At 36.4% G+C, this 12,078-nt stretch overlaps 1 protein-coding gene across 4 annotated transcripts in view; it reads right to left on the minus strand.

Annotated features, from left to right (window-relative positions):
* The window catches only part of SLC24A3 (solute carrier family 24 member 3), an 835,148-nt gene that overhangs the window by 230,033 nt on the left and 593,037 nt on the right, over nt 1-12,078 (minus strand). The window lies entirely within an intron of this gene.

Raw genomic sequence — 12,078 nt, forward strand, 5'->3', positions numbered from 1 at the left:
TTGTCAGTAGTAAGTCATACAGGACTAGTAACCAACCTCTGCCACCCAGGTTGATTTTTAGATCTATCAGAGTGTTTCCTGAACACAGGTGAGAGCATGTGCCCCTACCCCTTGAAATGATAGTACCACTTACTGTGACTCACATAAAATGCCATTTTATGTTGCATTCAATATATTTATATTGGAGCTTACTATACTCAAGACTTTGAGGGAGAAAGTCTAGTCAGCAAGCACTTATTAAGCTCATACTATATGCCAGAACCAAAGTCAGTCCTGCACTCAAAGAGCCTTACATTCTAGGGGTGAAAACAATACATAAAGGAGAGATGAAAAGGGGGGAAATAGGGATATCCAGTTCAGGGGAATGGGAGAGGAAGTCCTGTGGCTAGTAAGAAGCACTGCTTGGGAAAAAATAAGACCATAGTTGGTCAAGGCTTCCTCTTTCAAATGAAGATTCTGGGAGGAATCAGTCAATCAGAGGGAGAGACTACAAGGGTCAATGATGCTTCCAATTTGACAAGTAGTCTAAGCTTCCAAGTTGAAGAATTTTTGATGACATGGTAGCCAGTGTCTTTTAGAAAGTCAAGAGTACAACCTGGGGAGTAAGACTTACAGATTTCCTCAAGACTGGATAATCTTAAATTTAGCAGGGAGATGAAGACAGTGTCCATGTGAATAAAGCCTCTCCACTATGATGTCATGATTTAGATCTGGAAGCAACTTTAGGAATTATCTTTTCCAATAGTCCATCACCCCCTGTCTCCTAGTAAGACACTGAAACCCATAAATTTTATTGACCTTGGTAACATCCAAAGAAAGATCACTGTCATTATGGAGCTTATTTTCTAAAAAGACAAAAACTTTGTATAAATTGTTATTGTTTGCCCTTCATTCTCGGAGGACTAATGATATTTGGAGGTTGATATATTGACTTGCACATGAATTGAATTTAAGTGAGGCAGGATTGTGCAAGGTTTCTAGCCTCACTCTTTTCTCCAGAGTCATCAAAATCCAGTGGAAAGATATAGGTTAAAATGACAGGTGATGGCCCTGGATGCAGTGGAAGACATTGGCTTTTAAGTTAAGATGTTTCCCAGGTCTTAGTTTGTCTGAGACAACACCCTTTCAGTAATCAGACTAGGTAAAAATTGAGGCAAAATATGGCCTAGTTTGCCTTCACTAAAGAGTCAGTCTGGGACAAATCTACCTAAGGTAAACTTCTTATTTAATATCATACCAATCAAACTTTGGAAAAATTACTTTGGTGAGCTAGAAAAAATAGTAACTAAATTCATATGGAGGAACAAAAAGTCAAGAATATCAAGAGATTTAATGAAAAAAGTGCAAAAGAACATGGCCTAGCCATACCTGATCTAAAATTATATTATCAAGCATCAGTTATCAAAACTATCTGGTACTGGCTAAGAAATAGAGTGGTGGAGCAGTGGAATAGATTAGGGGCAAAAGAGACAGTAGGAAATGATTATAGTAATCTCCTCTTTGATAAATCCAAAGACTCCGGTTTCTGGATAAGAACTCTTTGATTAAAAACTGCTGGGAAAACTGGAAGATAGCATGGCAGAAACTAGGATTAGGCCAACATCTCACACCCTATGCCAAGATAAGGTCAAAATGGGTGCAAGATTTGAACATAAAAGACAATATTATAAGCAATTTAGGAAAAACATGGAATAGTTTGCTTGTCAGATCTATGGAATGGGAAGCAGTTTATGAACAAAGAAGGGACAGAGAACATTATAAAAACCAAACCGGATAGATTTGATCACATTAAATTAAAAATTTTGCACAAAGTCACTATAACCAAGATCAAAAGGACTGTAGTACACTGGGAAATAATTTTCAGCTAGTGCTTCTGACAAAGGACCCATTTCTAAAATATATGGAGAACTGGGTCAAATTTATAAAAAAAAGTCATTCTCTAATTGACAAATTGTCAAAGGATATGCAAAGGCAATTTTCAGACAAGGAAATCAAAGCTATCTATACTTCCTATGAAAAATTCCTCTATATCATAATTGATTAGAGAAATGAAAATTAAAGCATTTCTGAGGTACTATCTCTCACCTCTCAGATTGACCAATACGACCAGTAAGGACAATGATCAATGATGGAAGGGATGTGGGAAATCTGGAACACTAATACATTGTTGGTCAAGTTGTAAACTGATCCAGGCTTTCTAGGGAGCAATCTGGAATTATGCCCACAGGGCAATAAAATGTGCATACCCTTTGATACAGCAATACCTCTAATGGGTCTATACCCTGAAGAGATTATGAAAAAGGGTAAAAATCCCTCATGTACAAAAAATATTCATAGCAGCTCTGTTTGAAGTGGCAAAGAGATGGAAATTGAGGGGATGCTCATCATTTGGGGAATGGCTGAACAAATTGTGGTATATGTATGTGATGGAACACTATTGTTCTATATGAAATCAGGAGGGTTGGGATTTCAGAAAAACCTGGAAAGACTTGTATGACTTGATAATGAATGAGATGAGCAGAACCAGAAGAACATTATACACCTTAACAACAACATGGGGCAATGGACTTGTTCACTCTAATGGTACAATAATCAGAGACAAATTTAGGTGATCTGTGATGGAGAATGCCATCTGTATCCAGAGAAGAAACTATGGAGTTTGAATGAAGACCAAAGATTATTACCTTAAATTTTTAAAAGTTGTCATATGTATTACATAATTTTGTTATCACTAATGTTTTCCTTCTTCCTTTTGAATTTGTTTTTCTCTCTCTCTCAACATATTCAACTTGGATGGATCTATGTGTATCATGGAAGCAAATGTAAAGACTATATTGGAGTGCCTTCTGTTGGAGGGAAGGGAGAGGAGAAAAAAATTTGTAAAATTCAAAACCTTGACCAGAAAAGATTAGTATAAACTATTATTGTATGTCATTGCAAAACAAATTAAATATTTATATAATTTTTTAAAAAAGAGTCAGTCTAAGGTGGGGGTAGGGACCTTCAGTTTCTGGTCAGAACAGAAACAATTGCTATTTACACTCCACACAAATAACTATAATACAAGGTAGAATGTGGAAATGAACTAAATATAAAGGGCCATATTAGTTCAGACTAGTGTCTGTCTTTCTGTTTCATAGAAGGCTTCAAGGGCCAAGCTTTAGAAGATAGGTAGAAAATGGACAGATATACCTATGGGGGAAGGTCATTTTCTAGTGAGAAAACAGTATAAACAAAAGAATGGCAAGTTATACCTGAAGTTGTAAATATATTAATCTGAATTATAGCTGTTCCTATTCACCTTCATTACTAGAAGGTACCACTAAATATGGTCATCCAGGCATGAAGCTTCAGAATCATCCTTAAATCCTCTTTTACATTCATCCCACATCTCTTTCTGCTGTCAAGTTTTTTTTTAGTTTTTTTATCTTCAAATATCTTTGGTAGAAATCATCTTCTCTACATATCCTCACTCTTTTGCAGGCTCCCATCACCTCACCCCTGGGCTACTATAACAGCCTTCTAGTTGGACTCCCTATCTCAAATTATCTTCCTACTCAAATCAATCCTCTACATAGTTGCCAAAGTGATTTCTTCCAAAGTCTTCTCTCATATTCCAGGGGGTACCTTTTAATCTCTGACCTTTTAAAACCCTTTGAAACTTTGCCCCTTCCCAATCTTCTTACACTTTACCTCTCTCTATGCACTCTATGATCTCATAACAAAATAGCCTTCTCAAGGTTCCTCATATATGGTATTCCATCTCCTCAAGCTTTGCTTTGGCACTGGCTATCCCTTCTATCTGGAAGGTTCTTTTTCAATCTCTACCTCTGAGTTTCATTGACTTCCTTTGAGTCTCAGCTTAAATCTTTTTTCTATAGCAAACCTTTTCCTTTCCCAAATGACCATTCTTGCTCATTAACTTCCATTTTCAATTTTTCCAAATATTGAATATATAATTTCAAATATATACATTTATATAACTATTTGTATGTTTTATCCTCTATTAGAATATGGACTTCTGGAGGGCAAAGTCTCTGTGCTTAACATGGTGAATTTAATAAATGTTTATTGATGGACTTTAATTTGGTACTTAACATTTATGATTTTTTTTAAAAATTCTTTTTTATAGAACATCTTAGCTCCACAAATATATTGCATATTCTAAGTTATAGCTTATTTTTTTAGTTCACTTTTACTTATCTTTTTTGTTGTTCAGTTGTTTCTGACTCTTTGTGACCCCCATGGGGTATTTTTGGCAAATTTCTGTGGAGAATTTAGAGCTTGGTCAGACATAGTTATAAGAAAAACAGAAAACTGGAAAAAACTGCAACAAGTATCTCTGATAAAGGTCTCATTTCTCAAATATATGGAGAACTGATTCAAATTTATAAAAATACAAGTCATTCTCCAACTGATAAATGATCAAAGGATATGAACAGGCAGTTTTCTGACAAAGAACTCAAAACTATCTATAGTCATATGAAAAAATGCTTAGAATCACTATTGATCAGAGAAATACAAACTAAAGTAACTGTGAGGTACTACCTCACACTTATCAGATTGACTAATATGATAAAAAAAAGAGGATGTGGGAAAACTGGGACATATATATTGCTGGAGCTGTGAATTGATCCAGCCATTCTGGAGAACAACTTGGAACTATGCCTAAAGGGTTATAAAATAGTGCATATTCTTTGATCCAGCAATACTATTGCCAGGTCTATAACCTAGAGACAAGTTAAAAAATAAAAAGGGACCTATTTGTACAAAAGATTGGAAATCAAAGGGATGGCCATTAATTGGGGAATGGTTAAACAGTGATAAATGATTGTACTGAAATATTATTATAAGAAATGCTAAGTAGAATGATTTCAGAAAAACCTGGAAAGACTTGAACTGATGCATAAAGCAGTGAATAGAACCAAAATGCTGTACACATGGTAGCAACATTGTCTGATGAAGAAGTGTACATGACTATCTCAAAGAAAATCCCAAAGGACTAATGATGTATACTATCTATCTACTCTGTCTTCAGAGAAAGAACTGATATTGTTGAATACAGACTGAAGTATGGCATTTTTCACTTTTTTCTTTTGTTTTTCTTTTCTTTTATTCTTCTTGAACAAAATGACTAACAAGGAAATATTTCACATAATTGCACATTTGTAATCTCTAGATCTGATTGCTTACTGCCTCAGGGAGGAAGGGAATAATAAAATTTAGACCTAAAACTTTAAATAAAAATGATTATACCAAAAAATTCCTTCTTTCTATAACTGAGATTTTAAAAAAAAGAAGGAAAAGATAGTCCTTGCCCTCAAAGAGTTTTCAATCTAAAGGGGGAAACAAATAACAAGCAAATATATACAAAGCAAATATTCTACAAGATAAATAGGCACTAATTAACAGAGGTTGTGAAGACTTCCTATAGAAGGTAGTAATACTAATTGGAATTTAAAGGAAGTCAGGTCAGCAATCAGAGTAGAGGAGGGAAAGCTTTCTAGATACAGGGGATAGCCAGAGAAAATGCCTGTAGCTGAGAGATAGAGTTTTGTGGTGGAACATCCAGGAGCTCAGAGAAATGGGATTGAAGAGTGGGTGCTAAGGAGAAAGGTGAAAGAAGACTAGAAAGGTAGGAGGAGGGTTCAGTGATGAAGGGTTTGAATGCTAAACAGAGCATTTGCTCATGGAAGTCATTGGAAGCTTGGATGGGAAAAAAAAATCACAACACTATTTTTTACTAACTTCTACCTAAAATTTAGCATTCCCTTCAATTATTAATTTTTAAAAATAAAATATTATTCTGAGAAGTCTTTCACAAGCATCAAAAAACTGTCAGTGAGTTCCATGATAAAAAAAATAAGAAAATCTGTACTAGATGACCTCTGAAATCTGTCCCAACTTGAACATTCTTCAGTTCTGTGATTCCTTAAATATAGATATTATATGTAAGCAAAAAAGGATCAATAAAATCAAATCAGAATACTGCAGTACTTTTACAGTAAAGTATTCTGACAAATTCTTACTAAGGTTGAAAGGAGGCAGAGCCTCTGGGCATGCACGGTTAGACTACTTTTCCCCCCTTCCCTTCTGCAAAAAAATATGACAAAAAAGAGCTGGATACTGCCTGAATATCCATTTTCTTTTTAACCTTGAGGTTTGAAGTATTGTATGGCATGGAAGTACAGGCAAATATGGGAAGAAAAGTCAAAACATAGGAATTTGGTCCAGATGAGATTAACAGAAAATATCTAATGTAGCAGGAAATTGCTATAGAGAGTGCCTTAATGGAGGTTAACAGGCTGTAGCTGAGATGTCAATATACCCGAAGGTTCCCCAATTGTCGCACCAAAGAAATGCATCTGAATTGTGTGATGTCAACACTGTCACTTCGTGTGGCAGCTACAGTCAGCAGTTTTCACAGGAGATTTCCTTTTATTACCTCATTTGCATTCATGCCACTCCATTTTCAATTTCAAACAAGGTGGTGGCAGAAGGGTTGCCAGGGAACAGCAAAAATACCCAAGGTCTTGGTGGAAGTCAGTTGGAATTTCTTAGGGACTAATATTTAAGGTCATTTTTTTTCTTCTTTTAACTCTTTTTTCCCTTCTGAATTAAAAGGGATAACCCAGGTCCTATCCTAGCTCTCTCTCTCTCTCTCTCTCTCTCTCTCTCTCTCCCTCCCTCCCTCCCTCCTCTCTTCTTTGAAGCATTGTTTGCCATAGTCAACTGGTCTCTAATCATCCTATCATGCCACAAGGTGAATAACCAAATTCCAGCTTTTTTAATTCTGCAACCTTTCTTTTCCATTTTCTTCCTTCTTAAGGAGTTGGAAAGAAGACAACTCATCCCAAATATTTGGTTATAAAAAAGGAGAATTTCTCAGGGGTAGACTAAGAAATGAGGAAAGGATCATGGACCTGGAATGGCCCTTAGAGGCCACCTAATCTGATTCTTATTTTACAGATAAGGAAACTGATATCGAGAGAGGCTAAATCTCCCAGGTCACAAAGAGGTAAGTGGCAAAATTGAGAGATTTGAACACAGTCTCTGTGCTCCTTTCTAAAGAGACAACACTGACTCAAAACATAGTGGAATTGTCACGGAGAAGTGAACAGAAGAAAAGAAACACCCAGGGAAACCCAAGACTATCCACTCTAGAAAAACCATTCCCTTTAGAAATATGGGAGAACAGTTTTAGAAATCCAGGAAGCCTCTCCCCCACTCTCTCTCTCCCTCAGCTGAAAAAGTTTTACCTGAGGGAGCCCAATATTAAAGGATATTATCATATAATAAAGCATGATAAACTATTAACATAATGACATAATTATTTTAATTTTCAAAATCCAATAGTTTCATGATGCTACAAAAGAAACAGTCTTGGTGGTTAATGGTTATAGTGGTCAAACTGTTGTTGCTATTTTACAGCATCAGAATTGGAACATTATCCAATGCCTTTCTTCTCCTATTATAAAATATAAATAAATAAAAACTCAATTTAGTTTTTTTCTGCCTTCCTCCCCACCCCCTGTTCTCCTCCCCCTCCCCTCTTTTTCCACTTCTAATGTGGTGACAACAAAATATATATAGAGCACTGACCATATTGTCAAGAAAATCTGGGTTCAAATCCTGCCATTGGTATCTACTTCATTGTGAGAAAGGCAATTTATAAACCTTCCAGTGGGATATAATTGTGAGGTACTTATTTGCACAGGAACCATATGTATCAAGAGGTATTCCTTCTCATACATAATCAGCTATGTAGTATGATTTGTTAGGTGCCTAAAGTCCTCCCCCCCCATCATTCTTATATGTCTCTTTGAGTTATTATTTTTGAAACTTTGGGTTTTAGAAAAGTATCCAGAATATTCCCTCTTCCCCCTTATCACAACACACTCTTGAAAAAGGAAGGTAGGAAGAAAGAAGGAAAGAAGGAAGGAAAAAAAGGAAGGATGCAAGAAAAGGAAGAAAGCAAAGAAGGAAGGAGAAAGAGGAAGGGGGAGTAAGGGAGCAAGAGAAGAAGGAAAAAAGAAAAAAAATAAAGGAGGAAAAAGTAAAAGAAAGAAGGAAGGAAATAAAGTAAGAGACTTATCTAGGGGACAGTTAGGTGATGCAGTGAAGAAAGCTCTGGTTCTTGGGTCAGGAGGACCTGAATTCAAATCCAACCTGAGACACTCACTAGCTATGTGACTGGGGTAAGTCACTTAACCCTGATTGCCTCACCAAAAAAATAACAAAAGAAAGAAACTTATTCAGGGCTGTACAGCATCTGAGACTGAATCTGAACTCAGGTCTTCTTGACTCCAGGTCCAGCACTTGATCCACTGTTCCATGTAACTGCCTTAATTAACTCTTAATTCAGACACTATCTGTACAATCCTGGACAAGTCATTTGCCTACTTTGCATCTCAGTTTCCTGATTTGTAAAATGGAGATGGTCAGCTATGTGGCACAGTGGATAGCATGCTGGGTCTAGTGTCAGGAAGATTCATCTTTGTGGGTTCAAATCTGTCCTCAGACACCCCTGATCAAGTCACTTAATTGCCTTTGCTTCAGTTTCCTTTTCTGTTAAATGGGCTGGAGAAAGAAATGACAAACCACTCTATTATCCTTCCTTTCCTCTTTTCTTCCTTCTACTTCAAAAGTGGGTGTTGTGTTGAGGGAGAAGGAGGAGGATTCTGGATACTTTTCTAAAATTCAAAGCAATGAATGATGGAGGTTTCAAAAATATAGAATTCTCTCTGAATTGGGGTTTGGAGGGAGGGAGGACTTTAGCATATAACAGATCATTACAAACAAAAACAAAATTGGTATAATAATAACACAAGATTATTGCGAAGGTAAAATTAGCTCATATTCAGAAAGCATTTTGCAAATATTAAAGCATTACATAAATGCTAGCTATGATAAAGATGATGACAATGATGATGGTTTTCCTTTAATCTTAAGCTACAACTTCTACCCACTTTTCTTGTTTCTACACTGGAACATAGCAGAACAAGTATAATTCTTCTTTCACATGGTAGTCTTTCCAATCCTTGTCTCTTTTCTTCCCGAGGCTAAATCTTCCCATTTCCTTAGACCAACCTTTCCTATGACCTCACTTGGAGACCTTTTACCATTGAAGTGGACCTCCCATGACCTTTCTCTAATTTAATAAAGGGCTTCATAAAATGTGGTCACTATAAGCTTATACATTTCTTAAGATGTATGGCTATATCATCCAGATAATTCATGTTGGGAACCTATTGCCTATCACCACCATAGTCTAGGTTAGTTACTTCCCTAACAAAACTCTCTATACTCTGTCTGACATTGGCTTCCTTGTTGCTTCTGGTACAAAGAATTCCATCTTCTAACTCAAGGTATTTTCAGTGTTAAACCCCATGTTCTGACTTCTTTTTCTCTTCCCATCCATCTTCTGGCTTGCCTGGCTTCCCTAATTTCTCTCAAGTCTCAATTACAAATCCATCTTCTGCAAGAAATCTCTCTTCTTGGAATCTTTTCTCTGAGATCTCCAATTTGTTTTTTTTATCTTCTTGTTTGTACATGATGGTGTGTTGTTTCTCCCTGTGAAATTGTTCCTCATGAGAGTGTATGTGGCTGTATGTAGAGGCAGTGTTTATGTGTGTACAAACACACACACCATGATTTCATTGGTATAAAGAAATTCCCAGGTTGGAAAATTCCTCAAGAACAGGGACTAATTTTGTGTGTGTGTGTGTGTGGGGGGGGTTGCTTTTATCTTTATTTGTATCTCAAGTGCTTAGAACAATGCAAGACATGTATTGATTCATAAAAATCTTTGTTGATTGGTTGAGAAGGCTGGTGAGGAAATTTTGATAAGGTGTAAAGGATTAAAGAAAAGATCAGTACCTCAGAGACAGAAGTCCTATGAGATCAGTCCTACAATGGCAAACTTGAAGTAATTATGATATAGGTAAGTTAAGGTGGTCCAGAGATAGAATGCTGAAGTTGTAGTCAGAAGACCAGTGTTTGAATACTTCCTCAGAAACTTACCAGAAACCTCTCCCAGCCTTAGTTTCCTAATCTGTACCCTCCCAGGTTTGATGAAGGATCAAAAAACATATGTAAAGGGGCAGCTAGGTGGCAAAGTGGATAGAACACAGGCCCTGGAGTGAGGAGGACCTGAGTTCAAATCCGGTCTCAGACACCTAATTACCTAGCTGTGTGACCTTGGGCAGTTCACATTGCCTTGAAAAACTAAAAAAAAAATATGTACATCATGTTACAAACCTTAATGTGCTACATAAAAACAAGCTATTAGTTGGTATTCTCCATTTTACACCTGGGGGCTGAGTCTCAGGAGGGGTGAAGTGATTTATCTAAATTTATGAAGCTGATAACAAAGCCAGGACTAGAATTCAAGGCTTTGGTCTCAGTTTTAGTGCTCTTTCCACTGCATCATTCATAGATATTCCTGCCATGTGTAATTTATAGTTGTATGTCTTCTTCAAAGAAAAGAGGATGCAAACCCCACAGTGAGGGAAGAATGCATCTCTTGTGGGGCTGGATCATTGTAACATGAGGGGAGGCTTTTGATACTGATCAAGGAGGAACTGGGCAAATGGGCTACTGAATATATAGAGGAAATATGACCCTCAAAAAAGGTCATAAAATAGTCCATTATCATCCTAGTTTCAGAAACTAAACCAAAACCAGTCAAGGAAATGATCACTACTTTGCTGGTTCCTTTTGGAGAATATATATATATATATATGTTTGTACACACACACACACATTCAATTGCATCAATTATCTTTCATTCTTCATGATTCTATTTGGGGTTTTCTTGGTTGACAAAGATATTGGAATGGTTTATCATTTCCTTCTCCATCTCATTTGACAGATGAAGAAACTGAGGCAAATAGAGTTAAGTAATTTGCTCAGGGTCACACAGCTGGTTTGAGTCAAATTTGAACTCAGGTCTTCCTGACTCCAGGGCACCTAGCTCATTCACATTTTCATGCATGTGTGCATATGTATGCATACATCCATACTCAGTTACATTCTGTACCTACCTAGAATAGGAACTATAAGTTCTAGTAGAATGAATTACACTAAGATTTTTGGGCCATCCTGTGTGCTTACATACATACATGGCACACATACATACATGTGGATGTTTGTATAACTAGTATATATGTGTGTGTGCATACATACACACCATGATTTCATTGGTATAAAGAAATTCCCAGGCTAGAAAAATACTTTTTTTTCATTGCAGATTAGCACTTTCTTATAAAGCACTGAGGGTCTGAAGGATAGCCAAAGGCATCAAAAGCAGGATTTGAATGCAAGCTTTCCTGCTTTGAGAATGACCTGCTCTCTATTCAATCACTCCGTGCTCTATGCCATATCTCCTTAAATAGGTCTATATGTACACATATACTTAGAGTTCCAAGATATTTGTTGAAGTTTAAGCTATTGGAGCTATTAGTAATTTAAGAACCTGGAGTTTAAAACTGCACTAAGACATTAGGGACAACCTGAATAGCTAAAATGGGTTTTTAGTTATTAACTACTCATCTTTAATACCCAAAATTATACACCTAGAATGATATTTGATATATATGTACATAGGTACACAATAAATACATGTATATTGTATCTAGGCATAAATAAATATATAAACATGTATATAAAAGACTATATATATATATTATACAATATATAAATGATATATCTTGTACATTTGCATGCACACATATATAATCTTATTCTTGTCAATATTATTTACTCCATATTATAACACTAGGAATCAGGATCATTGGACCTAAATCCTGAAGGGCTATAGAAACGATCTGCTTCATTGTTTTTGTTTTTCACATGAGGCTGAGAGACTTGGAGAGGTGCAGTGATTTGCTCATGGTCCCACAGGTGGTAAGCAGCAGAACTAAAATTTGAATGAACTAAGGCTCCCCACTTTAAATCTAGTTCATTCCCTACTGTCTCCTGGAACCTGCTAGCTCCACTGTGCTCAGAGTGCTGTCTTCCTATGGTTCAATATCTGAAATGTGAAATTTTCATGTGGAGGGATCCTTCTCAATTCAG

This window comes from Macrotis lagotis, chromosome 1 (assembly GCF_037893015.1).
Source record: "Macrotis lagotis isolate mMagLag1 chromosome 1, bilby.v1.9.chrom.fasta, whole genome shotgun sequence".
Taxonomy (NCBI): Eukaryota; Metazoa; Chordata; class Mammalia; order Peramelemorphia; family Peramelidae; genus Macrotis; species Macrotis lagotis.